At 33.9% G+C, this 20,483-nt stretch overlaps 1 pseudogene; it reads left to right on the forward strand.

Annotated features, from left to right (window-relative positions):
- The first annotated feature begins 19,179 nt into the window (after positions 1 to 19,179).
- Positions 19,180 to 19,774, forward strand: LOC141492330 (transmembrane protein 203-like; annotated as a pseudogene).
- The last annotated feature ends 709 nt before the right edge of the window (positions 19,775 to 20,483 follow it).

Below are 20,483 nucleotides of genomic sequence, written 5' to 3' on the forward strand. Positions count from 1 at the left end.
AGAAAAGGAAGAAGGGAACAAGTGGGTAAAGTAAAGAGGAAGGGAGAAAGAGAGAAGGAGAGAAGTAGGGAAGGAAGGAGGGAAGAATGGAATGAAAGGTCTTGACCTAATAGTCTATAAATGGAATTTTGGATGCATCTTTTTGCCTTTTGATGCCTTTAGAATGCCCTAATATTCATGATTTTTAATATACAATGGTTTGCATGCAGCATTCTTTTACATGGATGTCAAAACCAATAGATGTATAAAATATATGCATGTATATGTATGTATAGTGTTTAATTATTTTGTTTTGTATTATAATTCTACTTTTTCGAGATGACTGCTTATTTTCTTACTCTGTCATTTGGTACTTTCTTCCATGATTATTTTCTGCTCTCTTTTCCCTCCTATGTTCCTCTCAAAAATAACCTAAGACCTCTTTGTTTATCCCTTCTTAAATAATTTTATTTTCTTGAAAGCAAAAAAAAAAATTAACACTAAAGTATTTCATATGCACTTCTGTTTATTTCTACTCATGAAATTAAAGAATAAAATGCTAAATTGATTATAAAGTTTAAAAATGCATAAAATTTTTGAAACTTCTACTGGGTATTTTTATTCCACAAAGAATGAACAGGACTTTAGTTCACCAGGTCTCTTTCAAAAGATCCCTATACAGTAAAGTGTGTAGCACTTACTTTATCTCTGTTGGAATGTTGAAGGTTTGTTATTGTGTTTAAAAACATTTGTTTATTTTTTCTTTTGAAAATGCCTGTATTTGGCTATTTTTACCATGAAACAAGCCATTGACTATGGGTATTCTTTTTTACCTGTCAGAAAATTTGTCCAGCATATTGAAAATACTTCAATAAGTATTTTCTAACAATGAAGTGAAATGCATTCAGAGACACAAGAAATACTTAAGTTGGAAGCAAACTTTAAGGTCTAATATGTTGCTCTCATTTTATATAACACAAAACTGAAGTCCAAGTAAGGTAAGTAACTTGTCCAAAATTATACATCAACTCAACTTTGACACATGAACTCATTTACCCAATACTTTTTCATCATATCAGAATTCATTTTAACAAATTTAAGGTTCCATATATACCTTTGGAAGCAGTGGACTTTGCTTTGTTCAAGTATCAAGATAGAACTTTTCATAACCCAGTGGTCAAGTAGTGATGACCATATATCAAATTATTTAGAAAATCCACAGAAATCAAGCATTTAATAAAATCCATTTACTTTAAATAACAGCCTTTCCAAATTGATAGAACCATCCAAAGGTTAGGAAACATTACCAGGACATTCTGAGCTTCCAGAGTAGGATATTAGTAATTATTTTATTCATGCACAGGCCAAGATAGATAAGTGAAAATCTATCTGCTTGCTGATCTTTGTAAAATATACATATTATGTATATATATATATATTCATAAAATATGCATAAAGTCACAAATAAAAATCATGTTAAAAACATTGAAACATTCCTTTTTTTTTCTATTTTCCCTTTGTTATTATTACTAAAGTAATACTCTCAGTGGGTACAAATTGAAACTTTAAAAAATCACAGTGTTAATAACTTGGAAATCAACTAAACACTGATAATTTCTTTTTTCATTATTTAGTTTTCTAAATTAAATTTCAAAAATGGGTAATCTTTCAGATTTTCAAATTAGGATCTTATATGCAATGAAGGAGTTATCAATAAAAGTGCTAGAATGACTTGACCTTGTAGTTACAGAGGAATGCAACAAACATTCTGGTTAAAATTTTATGAAAGATATGTTTTTTTAAAATTTTCTCACTATATTATTTCTCACTTGTTCATTTGAACAAGATTAAAATGTTGGTATTTTTATTGCTCCAATATTCTGTAATCTACCCACAATAGTCTTTCATCTGTTTATCATATAAGATGATCTGTCACCCTTTTTATTCCTATTGAGTACTTTTTTGAAAGGTTTTTAAGTGTATTGCCTCCTAACATATATCTTATATAATTGCATTCTTCCTTTAATACAATGTAAGCATCAACTCCTACTATAAATCTTTCATGATACTCTCAACTGCTAGAAACCCTCCCTTTCAAATTACTATTATTATCAATATCATCATCATCACCATTATCATCATCATCATCATCAAAAGTTCTACACTGGCGAGATAATGTAATTCTTCTGACATGTCAAGAATGATTTATCATAAGGAAAAATGAAAAAAGAGGCGTTTTAATCATTTACATATATGTATATAGTTTGTTCTTGTCCTTCATTATAGAAAAAAGATCAAACTGACATCACTGTGTTTGAGACAAATTGCATGTCCTACTGTGGCTGATCAGACCACTACGAGCTCAGATTGCTCTACCACAAGTTGGGCACAAATAATCCATGTAAATACATGGGGTGCTCTAAACTTATAGATGCCACCTTTCATTTGAGATGTTTCAATTCTGCCTTTCTCATGGTGTGCAGCACCCTCACTCATCAGGACACACTATGCTGAACAATCCTGTGGCAGCATCTTACATGCTGTACAATCAATATTAACGTTCTTCCATGAAACTTTCAGGGTGACTTGATATCATTCTCTGACCCCCTTATGAGCACTTATCCTTTGTGAGTTCACCATAATTTAGTTTTTTTTTTTTTATGGCAACTTTTTTTTAGGTTTTTTTTGCAAGGCAAATGGGCTTCAGTGGCTTGCCCAAGGCCACACAGCTAGGTAATTATTAAGTGTCTGAGACCGGATTTGAACCCAGGTACTCCTGACTCCAGGGCCGGTGCTTTATCCACTACACCACCTAGCCACCCCTATGGCAAGTTTTTGTTCGGCATTATAACGATGCGTCTAGCCCATCACAGTTGCACTCTCTGTTGTAATGTTGGAAAGCTAGGCAGTTTAGCTTGAGAAAGTGGCTGGTACCTTTTCCTGTCAGGTGATCTTCAAAATCTTCCCAAGACAATTAAATGGAAGTAATTCAGTTTCTTGACATGGCGCTGGCAGACTGTCCAGGTATCACAGGCATATAGCAATGAGGTCAACACAACATCTATGTAGAACTTCAGTTTGAGAGTCCATCTAATAGCTCTTCTCGTCCATACTTTCTTTCATAGCCTCCCAAATACTGAGTTAGCTATGGCAAGGTGAGTGCCAACTTTATTGTCAATGTGTATTTCCTTGGAAAGGATACTGTCAAGGTTAATGAACTTGTCCACAGTACTCAGAACTTCTTCATTTTCTGTAATCAGTTGTTCCACACATGTATGGCATGGTGCTGCTTGATGGAGCTGATGTGTTTTCTTGGTATTAATTGTTACACCAAAATTAGCATAAGCAGCAGAGAATTGATCTATACTTTTGTTACATCTCAGGTTCAGAGGTTGCATTCTGTGCACAATCATCTGAAAACAGAAGAAAATACATCAACACTCTTTCCACTTTGGTCTTGGCTTGTAGCCTTTTCATGTTAAAGAATTTGCCATCAGTGAGGCCATGTTCATCCTCCTTGGAGGCAATACACTCAAAATGTTTGAAAAAGGTAATGAAAAGGAATACAAAAAGGAGATAGATCATCTTATGTGAGAAGCAGATAACATACCAATGTGGGTAGATTACAGAATACGGGAGGGATAAAAATGCCATCATTGTAATCTTGTTCATTGAAATATAGTGAGAGAATTTGAAAATCATATCTCTTATGAAACTTGATAATATGCTAAAAACATCATGCTTAAAAGTATGGGAGCAAGGACACATTCTTGTTTTATTCCATTAGTGGCTGTTAAATCATGAGAACATCCATTATCCAGAGACCAGGCAGGCATGTCATCATGCAATTGGCATATATTACTGATGAACTTTTGCCAGATGATCAAATTTTGACATAATTTTCAATAAACCATCACAAATGAAGGGATCAAAAACCTTGGTCAGATCTGCAAATGTAAACAGACATCTGTTCTGTTTCCGGTATTTTTCCTGGAGTTGTCTGGCAGCAAACAACATATCAACTGTTCCTCTACCCTTTCAGAAGCCACACTGATGCTCAGGAATGTGATCAACTTTCAAGTAAAGGATCAGTCTATTGAGAAGGACTCTAGAAAGAATCTTACCATCAATGACTAAAAGAGAAATACTCCTGTAATTACCACAGGACAATCTCTTCCCTTTACCTTTATAGAGATGGATGATGGAGGCATATATGAAGATAGTCTTACCAAGTTTCTTAATGTGTCAAATGTTGGAAGAATAACTAGATCATCTAAGGATTGAAATTAGACCCAACAAATATATACCAAACAAATGAGTAAGCAAAATGTACTTTTAAGTTTTAAAGAAAATAATGGAATAATACAGGGCAATGAAAAACTCTATGATTATTCTCAAAAATAACAGTAGTGCTATCAAAAAATAAATATGTAAATTTTCCAAAAATTAGAAAAGAGAACACCTAAATAAAATAGAATTGTCATTTAGCATTGTTGCTTCATCATTCATTAATAAACTTATAATTTACTTTTCAGTCATATTTTTGCCAGTTTTCTTAGATTAAAAACTGTAGGTGATTTCTTATGAAACAGTCAAAAATTCAAATGTAAAAGTATTGGACAAAATTAGCAGTAGGAAAAAAAAGATAAATTTAACAAAATGACAAACAAATACCAAATCTAATGATCAAAAAATGAAAGAAAAATTAAATTACCCAATTAGCAATAATAAAGGGATGATCAAAATGAGTGATACATTACAAAAATTATAAATTAAATATTATGTAGTTTCCATTGAAAACATTTGAAAACATTTAAATGAAAAAAAATCTTTATGCATTTCCATGTACATTGGCAGATTCAATTAAATATATGCAAAGAGATCAATCTGGCATGTTTTTATAACTACAACTTACATAACAGAGGCATATATTAAATATAATACATTTTTCCTTGCAATGAATTTTTTCTATTTCAGATCTAAAGTTCTAGTTTTCTGCATTTTAAAGTAATTCAAATAACATGAGATGATAGAGAGCTGGCTTTACACTCAGAAAAATCTGTACATATACACACACACACACAAACATATATGTTTACAAGTTTAGCTGTATGTGTCCATGTATATATTCTTGGTTTCATTTATATTATAACTTTCTACAAAGAATCCCTGTACTAGCCTGGTTCATACTTTTTGGCAACATTAGTTATTAATGAATCATCTAATGTATTTGAGGGTAAAAATGATTTCACTGGGGTCATATTGGTAGTATGTTAGAAACTGTAATTAAACAAAGGTCTCTCTCTCTCTCTCTCTCTCTCTCTCTCTCTCTCTCTCTCTCTCTCTCTCTGTCTGTCTCCCCCCCCCCCGCATCTCTCTCTCTCTCTGTCTCTCTCATTTTCTCTGTCTCTGTCTATTCATTTCATATATAAAGGATGCATGTGAGTGCACACAAAGACACACACACACACACACACACACACACACACACACACACAGTGTGAATTTGGCACTTGGAAAGACTATTTCTCCTGCCTTAGGAGAAAGGGAGTCAGTATTGCTTGGGAAAACCAACACCAGGAACATCTAAAAGATATTTATTTGGTGAAGAAATTTTATCAAAAAGGAGAGGTTACTAAGAGGTGGTCACAGAACAATAAAGAATAGGACAATAATGGATATTTAAATAATCTTACCAAAATCTTACCAATTTCTTTTTAATACCTAAAGGAAGTTTTATACAATTTTCCATGTATTGGGGGAAAATATATTGCTATCAAATATGAAAAAAAAATAAACAGTAGGGGCAGCTAGGTGGTGCAGTGGATAGAGCACTGGTCCTGGAGTCAGGAGTACCTGAGTTGAAATCTGGCCTCAGACACTTAATAATTACTTAGCTGTGTGGCCTTGGGCTAGTCACTTAACCCCATTTGCCTTGCAAAAAAAAATCAACAGTAATACTTAAATCTTAACATATCATGACCTAATAAACATAAGTAATCATTGTAGAGAATGAGGACAAAAGATCAAAATACAAATAGAGACAATAATGATTTCTTGAATTGTGAATAGGTCTAAGGTCAAATTATGCAAATAACAATTATGTGAAAGTTAATAACGAAAATAAGAAAATTCCTGGAGTAAAGCAAGAGTTGGATGAAAAATTATATTTCTAAATGTATACACTGCCAAAAGAGAAAATAAGGAATTGAAAGGAATTGCATTATAAAAATTAGAAAACTACCATAAACTATATCTAAATCAAATGTAAAAAAATGGCTACCTTAGGCATTATAAGAAAAATAATGTAAATACAGAAATATAGAAATAATAAATAAAATTATAAATATTTTTAAAAGGTAATAAAATTATTGTACCATTAAGTAATCTAATTTTTAAAAATGGAAAACAATCATATCAACAAATTAACAAATGAGAAATATGAAATTACTACAAAATCAGAAGCAAGGAAAAATTCAGAAAACATATGCTAAAATTTGAAAACAAAGAACAATTAGAAGAACATACTAAAACATACATAAATCAACAGAATGAAGTGATGTTTTAAATAAACTAATCTGGGAAAAGGAAAGATGAATTTTCATAAATAAATTGCTGAAGCAGAGGCGATGGGACATTAGTACAAGTAAAAATAATTCTGGTCTTGATATATTTACTAAAGAATTTTTAAAACTTGGAAAGAACAACAAATAGTACTTAGACTATGCAAATTATTATTTTCTGTTTGTTTTTTGTTTTTTTTTTACAAAGATTTTATTAATTTTTAGTTTTACAGTGTTTCCCCTGACCTCACTTCTCCTGTGACCCTCCACAGGAGGCAATCTGTCAGTCTTTACATTGTTTCCATGGCATACATTGATCCAGTTTGAATATATTAAGAGATAAATAATGCCCGAAAGGAAGAAACATAAGGTATAATAGGTAGCAAGATCAGATAATAAGATATCAGGTTTTTTTTCCTAAATTAAATGTAATATTCCTTGCTCTATGTTCAAACTCCATAGTTCTTTCTCTAGATACTGATGGTATACTCCACTGCAGAGAGCCCCAATCTGTCCCTGATTGTTGCACTGATAGAATAAGCTAGTCAATCAAAGTTGATCATTGCTTCCATGTTGCTGTTAGGGTATACAGTGTTTTTCTGGTTCTGCTCATCTCACTCAACATCAGTTCATGCAAATCCATCCAGGCTTCCCTAAATTCCCATCCCTCCTGGTTTCTAGTAGAACAATAGTGTGCCATGACATACATATACCACAGTTTGCTAAGACATTCCCCAAATGAAGGACATTTACTTGATTTCCAATTCTTTGCCACCACAAACAGGGCTGCTATGAATGTTTTTGTAAAACTGATGTTTTTAAGCTTTTTGATCATCCCTTCAGGGTCAGACCAAGTAGTGGCATTGCTGGATCAAAGGGTAAACACATTTTCATTGGCCTTTGGTCATAGTTCCAAATTTCTCTCTAGAAAGGTTGGCAGAGTTCACCAACAATGTAATCGTGTCCCAGATTTCCCACAACCCTTCCAACAATGATCATTATCCTTTCTAGTAATATTGACCAATCTGAGAGGTGTGAGGGGGTACGCCAGAGAAGCTTTAATTCACATGTCTCTAATAAATAATGATTTAGAGCAATTTTTCATATGACTATGAACTGCTTTGATCTCCTCATCTGTAATTTGCTTTTGCATATCCTTTGACCATTTGTTAATTGGTGAATGGCTTCTTTTAAAAAAAATGACTCAGTTCTCTGTATATTATAGATAGGTGTCCTTTGTCAGAAACATTAGTTGTAGATTGTTTACCAGTTTACTACATTTCTTTTTATTTTGGTTACAGTGGTTTTCTCTGTGCAAATGCTTTTTAAATTAATGTAATCAAAATAATCTCGCTTATTTTTAGTGATGTTCTCCACCTGTTCCTTAGTCATAGACTGCTTCCCTTTCCATAGGTCTAACAGGTAAACTAGTCTTTGATCTTCTAGTTTGCTTATAGTATTGATTTTTTCCTGTATCCATTTGGATAGTATCTTGTTATAGGTGTAAGTTTCTTCCATACTAACTTCCAATTTTCCCAGCAGTTTTTATTGAATAATGAGTTTTTATCCCAATAGCTGGACTCTTTGGGTTTATCAAACAGGAGTTTGCTATAATCATTTCCTGTTGTTATACCTAGTTTATTCTACAGGTTCACCACTCTACTTCTTAGCCAATACCAGACAGTTTAATCACTGATGCTTTATAATATAATTATGGATAAGGTAGGGTTAAGTCACCTTCTTTTTCACTTTTTTCATTAAATCCCTTGAAATTATTGATTTTTATGTATCTATATGAATTTACTTAAAATTTTTATAACTCATTAAAGTAATTCTTTTTTGGAATTTTGAATGGTATAGCACTAAATAAGTAGTTAATTTTGGGTGAATTGTCATTTTTATTCTTTAACTCTATATATCCATGAGCAGTTGATGTTTGCACAGTTATTTAAATCTGATTTAATTTGTGTGACAAATGTTATATAATTGTTTGCAAAAAGTTTCTGAATCTGCCTTGGTAAATAGACTTTCAGTTACTTTATATTTTCTGAGGTTACTTTGAATGGGATTTTTCTTTCTAGCTCTTCCTGTTGTATCTTGCTAGTTATATATAGAAAAGCTGAGGATTTATGGGGATTTATTTTTTATCCTGCAACTTTAGTAAAATTATTAATTGTTTCTAGCAGTTTTTTGGATGTTCTGGGTATACCATCAAGTCATCTGCAAAGATTGAGAATTTTGTCTTTTCCTTCCCAATTCTAATTCCTTCACTTTCTTTTTCTTCTCTAATTACTGAAGCTAAAATTTCCAATATGATATTGAAAAGTAGTCGTGATAATGGGCATTCTTGTTTCATGCTGATCTTATTGGGAATGCCTCTAGCCTCTCCCCAATTAATATAATGCTTATTGATGGTTTCAGATACATACTTCTTATTATTCTAAAGAACAGTCCATTTATTCCTACACTCTCTAATGTTTTTTAGTAGGAATAGGTGATGTATTTTGTCAAAAGCTTTTTCTTTAGCATCTATTGAAATGATCATACTATTTCTGATAGGTTTCTTGTTGATACAATTAATTATAGTAGGAGTTTTCCTAATACTGAACCAACCCTACATTCCTGGCATGAATCCTATATGGTCAAAATGTATTACCCTAGTGGTAACTGGTTGTAATCATTTTCCTAAGATTTTATTTAAGATTTTTACATCTATATTCATCAGGGAGATAGGTTGAAAATTTTCTTTATCCGTTTTAACTCTTCCCGATATAGATATCAGCACCATATTGCTATCCCAGAAAGAGTCAGGCAGAGTTCCGTCTTCCCCCTAGTTTGCCAAAGAGTTTACATAGAATTTGAACCAATTGTTCCTTAAATGTTTGGTAAAATTCACCTGTGAATCTATCAGGCCCTGGAGATTTTTTCTTAGGGAGTTGGAATAATGACTGGTTGACTTTCTTTTTCTGAGATAGCATTGTTTATGTACTTAATCTCCTCTTCATTTAACCTGGGCAATTTATATTTTTGTAAAAAATTTTCCATTTCACTTAGATTGTCAAATTCATTGCCATAGTGTTGGGCAAAATAATTCTGAATTATTACATGAATTTCCTCCTCATTGGTGTCGGGTTCATTTTTTTCATTTATGATACTAACAATTTTGTTTTCTTCTTTATTTTCAACAAATTGATCAGAGGTTTATGAATTTTATTTGATTTTTTCATAAAACCATCTCTTGTTTTTTTATTTAATTCACTAATTTTTTGCTTTTGATTTTATAAATCTCTCCTTTAATTTTTAGAATTTCTAATTTGGTATTTAATTGGGGATGGTTAATTTGTTGTTTCTCTAATTTTTTTAGTCGCATATTTTTTTCCTTGATTTCCTCTTTTCCTAATTTATTCGTGTAAGCATTTAAAGACATAGCATATCCCCTGAGAGCCTCTTTGGAAGAATCCCATAGGTTTTGGTATATTTTTCATTATTGTCATTATCTAGGATAAAAAATTAATTCTCTCTGTAATTTGTTGTTTGATCCACTCATTCATTAAGAGGAGGTTATTCATTTTCCAATTTGTTCTGGGTATATATATATATATATATATATATATATATATATATATATATATCCCTGGCCCAATATTGCAAATGATTTTCATTGCACTGTGGCATGAGAAAGATATATTCACTATTTCTGCCTCTCTACAGTTGATCATTAGGTTTTATTCCCTAGTACATGGTCAAATTTTGTATAAGTGACATGTACTGCAGAGAAAAAAGAAAAAGTATATTCCTTTCTATCCCCATTCAATTTCCTCCATAAGTCTACCATATCTTGTTTTTCTAACAATCTATTTACCTCCTTATCTTCTTTCTTGTTTATTGTATATTTTGATTTAGCTAGATCTGATTGCAGGAGGTTGAGGTCTCACACTGGTAGAGTTTTGCTGTCTATATCTTCCTGTGGTTCTTTCAGCTTCTCATATAAGAATGTGGATGTTATCCCATTGGGCATATATATATATAGATATATATATATATATAGATATATATATATATATATCTATATATATCTATATATATGTATATATATAAATATATATACATATATATATATTCAGTATTGAAATCACTTTATTGTCTATGGTACCTTTTAGGAGGATAAAGTTTTGTTCCTTATCTCTTTTAATGCTATCTATTTTTGCAGCTGATTTGCCTGAGATAAGAATTGCTACTCATGCTTTTTTCACTTCAGCTGAAGCAAAATATATTTTGATCCAACCTTTTACCATTTCTCTATATGCATCTCTCTGCTTCAAATGGATTTCTTGTAAGCAACATATTGTAGGATTCTGGTTTTTAATCCAATCTGCTATTTGCTTTTGTTTTAAGGGAGAGTTCATTCTATTCAGATTCAAAGTTATCATTACTAACTCTTTATTTCCCTCTAAGTTATCTTCTCTCTGTTTGTATTTCCCCCCTTTTACCCCGTTTATTTGTTTCCCCAGTATTTTGTTTCTGAATAACACCCCATTCATTGTGTTTGCCCTCTTATATCCACCCCCTCCCCTTTCTTTCCCTTTTCCCTTTTCCCTTCCCTTCCTTCTCTTAGTTCCCATTTTTTCTCTCTTTCCATGTTTCCATTCCTCTCTCCCCTTTTCCCTTTTAATACTTGAAAGGTAAGATATTTTTTAAGATAACTGAGTGTGTGTATAAGTTAACTTTAAGCCAATTCTGATGAGGAAAACATTCAAGTGTTTCTCATCCCATCTCTGCTCTTCTTCCCCTTTATTACTATTGGTCTTTTGTACCTCTTAATGTAATGAGATTTACCCCATTCAGTCCTCTGCCTCCTCCTGTTTGCTTCCTGTCCCCCGTTTTAAGGAGGATGTGTTTTTAAATCATTCTATCTGAGTCATAGAAAATTCTGAGCATTCATCACTTCTAGCTATAGTCTATCTATGAGAGTTACAATTCTTAAGAGTTATTAGAGTCTTTCTCCCAAGTAGCATTATAGTCATTTTCATCCCATTGGATAGCAGTCTCATAGATAAGTCATGAGTGTCCATCACTTCTAGTTAGGTACTATCTCTCTGTTAGAGTTACAATTCTCAAGAGATATGAGAATCTTTTTCCCAAGCTGGGTTATAGCCAGTTTCATATTATTGGATAACTTTTTTTCCTTTACCCCTCCCCTTTTTTAACCTTTTCATGTATCTCTTCAACCTCCTGTCTGATGTCCAAATTTTCTATTTAGCTCTGTATTTTCATCAGGAATCTTTGGAATTATTTCATTTCTTTAAATGTCCATCTTTTCACTGAAAAAGAAGGCTCAGCTTTGCCAGATAGTTGATTCTTGACTGCATTCTAAAGCTCCCTTGGTCTTTGGAATATCTCATTCTAGGCCCTTTGATCCCTTAATGTTGATGCAGGCAGGTCCTGCCTAATACTTCCTGTGGCTCCTTGATATCTAAATTGTTTTTTTCTGGCTGATTGCAGGATTTTCTCTTTTATCTGATAGTTCTGGAATTCACCAGCAACATTCCTTGGTGGTTTTCATTTTAGTATCTCTTTCTGGAGGCAATCAATGTATTCTTTCAATAATTGCTTTCTTTGCCCTCTGGTTCCATGATATCAGGGCAATTTTCCATCTCTAGATCCTATAATATTAAGTTCAGGATTTTTTTTTCCAATGGTTTTAAAAAGTCCAATAATTCTCAGCTAGGCCCTCCTCGATCTAGTTTCAATATCAGTGGTTTTGAGGAAAAAGTTATTTTACATTTTCTTCTGTTTTTATAGTTTTGGTTTTTTTTAATTGGCTCTTGCTATCTCATAAAGTTGTTTGTTTCTGCAGAATCCATTTTTTTAGAGAGGAGTTTTCTTCATATACCTTTTGCAATTTCTTTTCCATTTGGTCAATTCTCTTTTTGAAAGAACTTTCCATTTGACCAATTGAGATTTTGAGAGAATTATTTTCCTTTTGCATTTGCCCAATTGAAGATCTGAGAGAATTATTCTCATTTTGTATATGTCCAATTGCATGTTCCAGTGATTTGTTTTCTTGCTATGAGGTGTTAATCTTCTCTTGGGTTTCTTTTCTGAAATTTTCCAATTGATTTTTAATGTCCTTCCTTATTTCTTCAGAGAAGTCTTTCTGTGCTGGTGACCAGATCATATTTTCCTCGGAGATTCTAGGAATTTCTGAGTTAGGGTCTTTTCCTTCCAAGAATTTTTCTATGGATCCACCATTCCATTAACCTTTCTTCATTTTGTTAAGACCTTGAGTTGGGGAGGGGTTGGTTCACAGATGTTTGGTGTTGGGATCACTATCGTATTTACTCACTGAGTGCTATATCTCCAGCTGGCCAGGAGGAGGTGCTAGAGGATTTTCTCACTGAGTGTAATTTCTCCTTCTGGCCAGTAGGGATTCTGGTTGCTTTCTCTGGAGTGATTGAAGCCTTCTTCATTGGAGGGAGTGATTGAAGCTTTTAAATACTTTTGTCTTCAATCAATGGTGGGGTGAGGTGATCACTCTCTCTATTGCCAACTGATGAGGGTTTTTCTGCTCATACACCTGTGCTTGGGACAGAAGGTTTGTAATTGTGTTTGTTCTGGCAAGAGGCTTCAACTGAAATGGAGGTGTGGACTCGGAGTTCTTCCCCACCAGAGGAGCCAAGGGATGATGTCTGTAGCTCTCCTGCACCAAAACTCTCCCCGCAGCCCTGTTGGCAAGCTCCAGAGGGTCAGCACCAATACTAATGCCTCTGCTCCCTAGTTGACCCAAGTCCCCATGGTCTAGCCCCACTGCTGATCAAGCAAGTCTGGTTCTCATGCCCTCAGGCTCCTGGGTTCCAACCCTGCTGCTAATAAGGCTGATCAGGGCTGATCCACCCTCTGCACTGGGAGTGACCCATGACTGCAGAAGACAAATCCTCAGGTATATGTTCCTTCTCCTGGCTTTTCATCCTGGTTTATGTGGATTGTATTTCTGTTAAAAGGTTTCTTTTTGTATCATAGATGGGGAAAGATCAGAACACTTTAGAACTGTGCCTATCTTTTCTCTGCCATCTTGGCCAGAATTCCTATACAAATTATTCTTGAAAATAATAAAGAAGTCTATCTGAATCATTTTTCTGAAGCAATTATAATCTAGATAACCATTCCAATTAAAGAAAAAAATAGAACTCTATATTGATATGATTAATTATTACTTATTCAAAAAGTTTAAATGCAATTACTTCACAGACTACAGAGAGGAGGACTGGTTTGTTTTTATGTCAACAGTAAGTATTCTAAATTCTCCTCTCTATTTTCACCTGTGTGAGAAAAAAAATTCCCTAAATGTTTGCTGAACATTTTGACCTTCTTATAGACTTCTTCCATGCAGTTTGGAAATGTTCCAAGGCTTGATGTAAAGGATGGATATAGAGTAGCATCTGTATTGACTTCACACTTCATAAGGAATTCTTCAGTATGAAATCTCTCCCAAGAAAATATTGAACAGATTTATCAAGAATGTATAATGAGTTGTTTTATACCAATCGTGATGTTATTATTCAGAGTTTCATGAAATTAGTGGCTTCTTTTTTATAATTTATAAGTAATTTTAAATGCTTTTTTTAGTAATAGAATTGATGTGCATTTTTGGAAGAAAATTTTCAAGACAGTATTTTGTTCTATAATGGATTAATTTTAATTAGATTTAAAAAACCTCGGAGTGAAAAAATTTCTCAACTCAGAATATTGTGGAGTAACTTCAGAAAAGGTCTGTCTGATTTGACTAAAAGGAGAGCAGTCTAGTGTAGGTGGAAGAGATGGGAAGATCAGGAGGAGACTCTTAGGTACAGTTCATGTTCTTAGTAGGCAATGAGATATCCATCCCCTAAAATTCCATTAAAAGTGATTACATTGGGAATGTAGCATCTAAACACAAACCTTAAAAACTATATGAACACAATTTTAAAAACCCTATAAAATAAAAATAAAATCAGATCTAAATATTTGGAAAAAAATGTCACTTGCTCGTGGTTAGGCCAATGTATTATAAAAATTTACAGTTCTTCCTAAATTAAATTACTTATTCATTGTCATACCATTCAAATATCAAAACGAAAACAAAACACCTGTTTTACAGAGCTAGGAAAAATAGAAATTTCAACTGGAGCAACAAAAGGTCAAGCATATCAAGGGAATAATGGGGGGGGGATGGAACTGCACAGGATAGTTGTTTAACTTTAGCAGATGAAAAACTATATTATAAAGTATGAGTTACCAAAATTGTCTGGTAATGGCTAAGAAATAGAGAAGTGGATTAGTGGAATAGTTAAGGTACAAAAGAAATTTTTGTAAATGGTTATAACAATCTACTGTTTGTATATTCCAGTTTCTGGGATAAGAACTCACTATTTGGGAAAAAAAAACTGCTGTGAAAATCCGAAAATAAAATGGCAAAAACTAGCCCTAGACCCACATCTCATAAGGTTGAAATAAGTAGAGTAATTAGACATAAAAAGTGATACAATAGAAAAATTAGGTACAAAATGGATAATTTATGTTACTTTGGATTAAAAAGTTTTTGCTCATAAAAATGCAAACAAGATTAGAAGGAATGCAGAAAACTGGGAAACAGTTTTCATAACTAGTACTTCTGGTAAATGATTAATTTCTAAAATATATAGAGAGCTGAGACAAATTTATAATCATTCAAGCCATTTTAACTGAAAAATGGTCAAAGGATAAGGACAGTTTTCAGATGATGACATCAAAGCTATACAAATTGTCAAATTAAAAAAAATGCTCCAAATCTTTATTGATCAGAAAAATGCAAATTAAAATAGCTCTGAAGTATCACCTCACATCTATCAAATTTGCTAAAATGACAATAAAAGGAAAATGATCAAGGTTGTGGAAGATGTGGGAAAATTCATTGTTATTGTTCTTGTGAACTTCTCTAGTCATTCTGGAGATCAATTTGGAACATTGACCAAAAGGTAATGAAGCTCTGCAATACCACTACTATATGACAATGATATCACAAAAAAGGGGAAAAGGCCCACATATACAAAAATATTTTTAGCAGCTCTTTTTGTAATTGCAAAGAATTGGAAATTAAGGGGATACCTACCAATTGGAGGATTTGGTAGAACAAATTATGGTATAAAAATATGATGATTTACTATTTTTCTGTAAGAAACCATGATCAGTTGAACTTTAGAAAATACTGTAAATACTAACATGAATTGATGCTGAGTGAAGTGAGCATGGCCAGGAGAACACTATATATTAAGAGCAACATTGTGAGATGAGCAGCTAAGATGGATGCAGCTCTTCTCAGCAGTTCAGTGATTGAGAACATTCTTGTTAGACCTGTTATAGAAAATTTGATACACATCCAAAGCAAAAAAAATGATGAAATAAACTAGGGAGGCTGAATGCATAGCAAAACATTTGATTTTAAGTTTTTAAAACTTCTTTTTTTTATTTTTTTCTTCCTCATGATGTTTTCCCTTAGTTTTAATTATTTTTTCACAGCCTAATTAAAATTGAAATATATGAAACATGAAGGTGCATGGACAATGTATTATTCCCTGCCATGGCAAGGGGGAAGGGAAGGAAGAGAGGTAGAAAAATGTGGATTTCAAAACAGACTGCAAAAGAATGACTATAAAAAAATACCTTTACATATAAATGCAAAATTGAGAATAAAATTTAACACCCCCCAAATGCTCTCCATTACCTCAAATTGGAAAGAAAGTTGAAAATATCAGCAACAAAATGTTGCCAAAGATATGTGGAAGCTGCCCACCATGAACATGAAAACTCAATGGTTTTGCTTATAAATATTGTCTTAAATTAAATGAGACCGATTATGTTCCTGATGTTTCCCTCCTTCTCTCTATGTATATTATCAAGGAAAAAGTTTTATATGATGATGTCTTTCTGTAATTAAAACCAACTCTCTGACAGTAGTTATATATATTCTTAGGCAGCATATGGAATTAAAGAAATAATCAATAAATATTCTAAGACTTTTATTATATTCGTCCCCCACTCCATTCATTTGAAAATTATCCTGCAGTTTTAAGTATATCTGAATATAACATGAAAGTGTTTTCCTGTGAATCTTCATTTTGTTTGATACAAAAAGCCAAAAAAGGAAAGAAAAAGAAAGATAAGACAGAAAAGAGCATTGCAAATTGTGGAAATGGGGTGTTAACAATACAAAAAAGGAAGTAGATTTTCCCCCAATACCATGTCAAAACATGGTTATTTTCTAGTTTTACATAATAATAGTACTTAAAAGAAAAAAGATATCAAACACATAAATCTGTTCACATAATTTTAAGTTATGTGAAAATAACATAAATGTCATAAAATTATCCAGAAGGTAGTTGGTCATCTTATTTCTAAATATTGAAGTATTAGAGCTTAAGACTCTCTAACAGAGAACAACAAAAAGCAACAATGATATGCCACCAGGCAAATGTTTGTTTATTGACTGTGGGTTAATCATAGAACAGAATATAAGTGATTTCTACATAAGTTATGATATTATTGACAGGACAATAAGGAAAGTACTCAGCAGAGCAAAGCAATTTCTGACTGGGTTGTAATAATTTTCACTTAAAGACCATGGTATATCTAGAAATAGATTTTACAATAAAAACCTGAAGTGAAAATAATTAAGATGTTTGTCCTTGTTCTTTCATGAGTGTAACCCAAAATTTTCAGATGCAGGTGGCCTACTGTTATGGTGAGAAATATTTTATAGTATAATAAATAACTAGAACCCTCAAGAAATATGCAGAAAATAAAGGTTAATGATTCCACAAAATAAAATCCTACAGTAAAACCACTTCCATTTAAACTCCATTAATTGAAAATAATGTTCTTGAATTTTTCTTTCATGCCTCTTGACCTACATTAATCTTCAAGTTCCTTTCAAACTGTTTTTTTTACCTTCCCAGACATCATAATATGTGTGTAATAATATATACATATATATATATGTGTGTGTGTATATTAAAATTACTTATTTAGTAATTTATATTTCCTATTTACAGGTAAAAACAATATTTAACATTCATTTTTAAAACTTTGAATGACTAATTCTCTCTCTTCTGCACTTCCTAACCCCCCTCATTGAGAAAACCAGAAATTTGATATAATTTATATATATGTAGTTATGTAAAATTTTTCCTTAATAATCATGGTGAAAGAAAGCATAGTCACCCCCTCAAGAAAAATGAAGTTAAAAATAAAAGGATGTTTCACTCTCTATTTAGGCACTATTATTTCTTTCTCTGGAAATGGATAGCTCTTTTCTTCATAAGTACTTCAGAGGGGTTGAAAGGCAGGAATTTCTACAAGCTCTCCCCTAGACCTCTCCAAACAATTAATTAATTAATTAATTAATTTATAACTATAAACAAATTCTAGAATGGCAGAACTCAAAAAAAAAAAGACCCAACGAAACACTTTTCCCACCCAACACAACTTGGAAGATGTGGGAGAATGGTTTTTTACACCATGGTTAAAATGGGCCTATAGCACAGATTGGCTGTACGGGAACCAACTAGATCCAGTCACTCAGGAACAGACCACAGAGTGCTTGGGTGTCTGTAGACACCTGGATCTTTAACAACAGTGGAAGTTTCTGCATTTTTCAACACAAGCTTGGTTAAGGACAATTGTGATGGGCATTGGGACAACTGCCACAACAGAGTGAGCTTGGAGCCCAGTTCAACACAGGGCTTGACATAATCCTGCCTTTCCCCACAAAATGAGAAGCAGGGTCATTCAGCAGGAAGCCACTCAGCAACTGCTTCCAGAGCACTTATCCCACAGATGATAAGGGTAAGCGGAATATTGGACTCATAGGCTTTCCCCATACTCATATTCAGATAACAGTCTGGGGAACCATGTTGTCATAGTGGAGCAGGGACTTTCCATATAGTTCCAGAGAAGAAAGGAGTACTTTTGGCCATCCACAAACTGGAGCACAGACCAGGAAAGCAGTCAGAGCTACCAATAAGTCCTTGGAGTAATTGAGGTCCCTGGGAATTTCCCTAAGATCAACTGTAAAAACCTTCAAAAGTTTAGGTCAGTATATCCTCCAACCTGCAAGTAGAGCCCCACTTTAACAAGGAGTTAAATTCAAGTCATAGGTGGGAAAAATGAGCAAACAGCAGAAGAAAAAAAAATTGCCCATAGACAGTTACAATTAGTGAAATATCCAAATATATATTCAGAAGAAAACAAATTCAATGTATCTGCATCCTAACCCTCCAAGAAACATGAATTGGTCCCAGACATTGGAAGAGTTTAGAAAAAAGATTTTGCAAATCAAATAAAAGAGACAGAGGAAAAATTGGGAAGAGAAATGAGAGTGATGTGGGAATATCATGAAAACAAAGTGAAAAGCCTGGTAAAGGAATTACACCAAAAATTACTGAAGAAATAACATATTAAAAACCAGTTTGGGAATACCATTGGCGGCAGCAGCCGCGGGCGGAACCTCTGGGATCACCAAACTGCCGCCACCCAGTCCCAGCTGAGCAGTGGCCCCGCTGAGCTGCGCAGCGCCCGGTGGGCAGGACCGGGCCCCACTGGCCCGTGAGCCGGCGCGGGCGTGATGTTATTCTCACTGCGGTAGTTGGTGCAGTGGCTGGGCTTTGCCCCCTTTGAAATCTTAGTGCACGTGTTAGCACTGCTAGTGTTCCCGTGCTCCTGGTGCTGCACGTGGACGAGCTGGCCCCCGACCTGTCGTGGTGGAACGTCTTCGTGCCCTTCTTTGCCGCCGACGGGCTCAGCTCCTATTTCACCACCATCGTGTTGGTGCGCCACTTCCAGGACTGAGAGAAGCGGCTGGCATTGTGCGCTGCCTCTTCTGGATCCTCACCATTCTTAGCCTCAAGTTTGTTTTTGAGATGCTGTTGTGCCAGAAGCTGGTGGAGCAGACGAGGGAGCTCTGGTTCGGCCTGATCATGTCCCCGGTCTTCATTCTTCTGCAGCTGCTCATGATCTAGGCTTGTCAACTAACCCCGCTCGGAGAGCAGGCAGAAGGAACTGATGAATCCTTCCTTACTAACCTTGGACAGGCCGAGAGGAACTCCAGCAAGGAGGAATCGGTGCCGTTTACTTATGAAGTTCTCGCTTTTCTCCGTGCTTTTAATTTTAACCCCAGGTGGGTGGGCAGATGTGTGGGGAAAACACTGATCACTAAATAAAGGTATTCTTTTTTCTCCTCAAAAAAAAACAATTTGGGGGGCAGTTAGGTGTCACAGTGGGTAGAGCACCAGCCCTGCATCAAGAGTTCCTGAGTTCAAATTTGACCTCAGAAACTTAATAATTACCTAGCTGTGTGGCCTTGGGTAAGACACTTAACCCCATTGCCTTGCAAAAACCTAAAAAATACAATTTGGGTGAAATGGTATGAAGCAGTCCAAAAGACCATTGAGGAGATAATACCTTCAAAAGCAGAATTGGTTAGATGGGATAAAAAAAGATACAGGAACTCTGTGTAGAAAATAATCCCTTCAAATGTAATTTGAAGCTAAGGACAGCTGATGATTTTGTGAGAAATCAAGAAACAATTAAAAACATAGAGTTATGAACTCATCCAACCTTTCTGGAGAACATTTTGAAGTATGCCAAAGGTCAATAAAACTGTGCATCACCTTGATCATACAATACTACTTCTAAGTTTATATCCCAAAGATATCCTTAAAAAGCAGTAAAAGTCTCACATGTTCAAGATATTTATAGCAGCTCTCATTTTAATAGCCAAGCTGTGCTCCTGAGGCACAGAGAATGTAGTCTTAACTTTTTTTGTTTTGTTTTGTTTTGTTTTTTTGTGCTGGGGGACTGGAGACTGCTCAGTTTTCTTACGTGTTTTTGCTTTGTTACATGTGTTGCAGTAGCTAAACCTAATTCATC

The sequence above is a fragment of the Macrotis lagotis genome, chromosome 6, assembly GCF_037893015.1.
Source record: "Macrotis lagotis isolate mMagLag1 chromosome 6, bilby.v1.9.chrom.fasta, whole genome shotgun sequence".
Classification (NCBI taxonomy): Eukaryota; Metazoa; Chordata; class Mammalia; order Peramelemorphia; family Peramelidae; genus Macrotis; species Macrotis lagotis.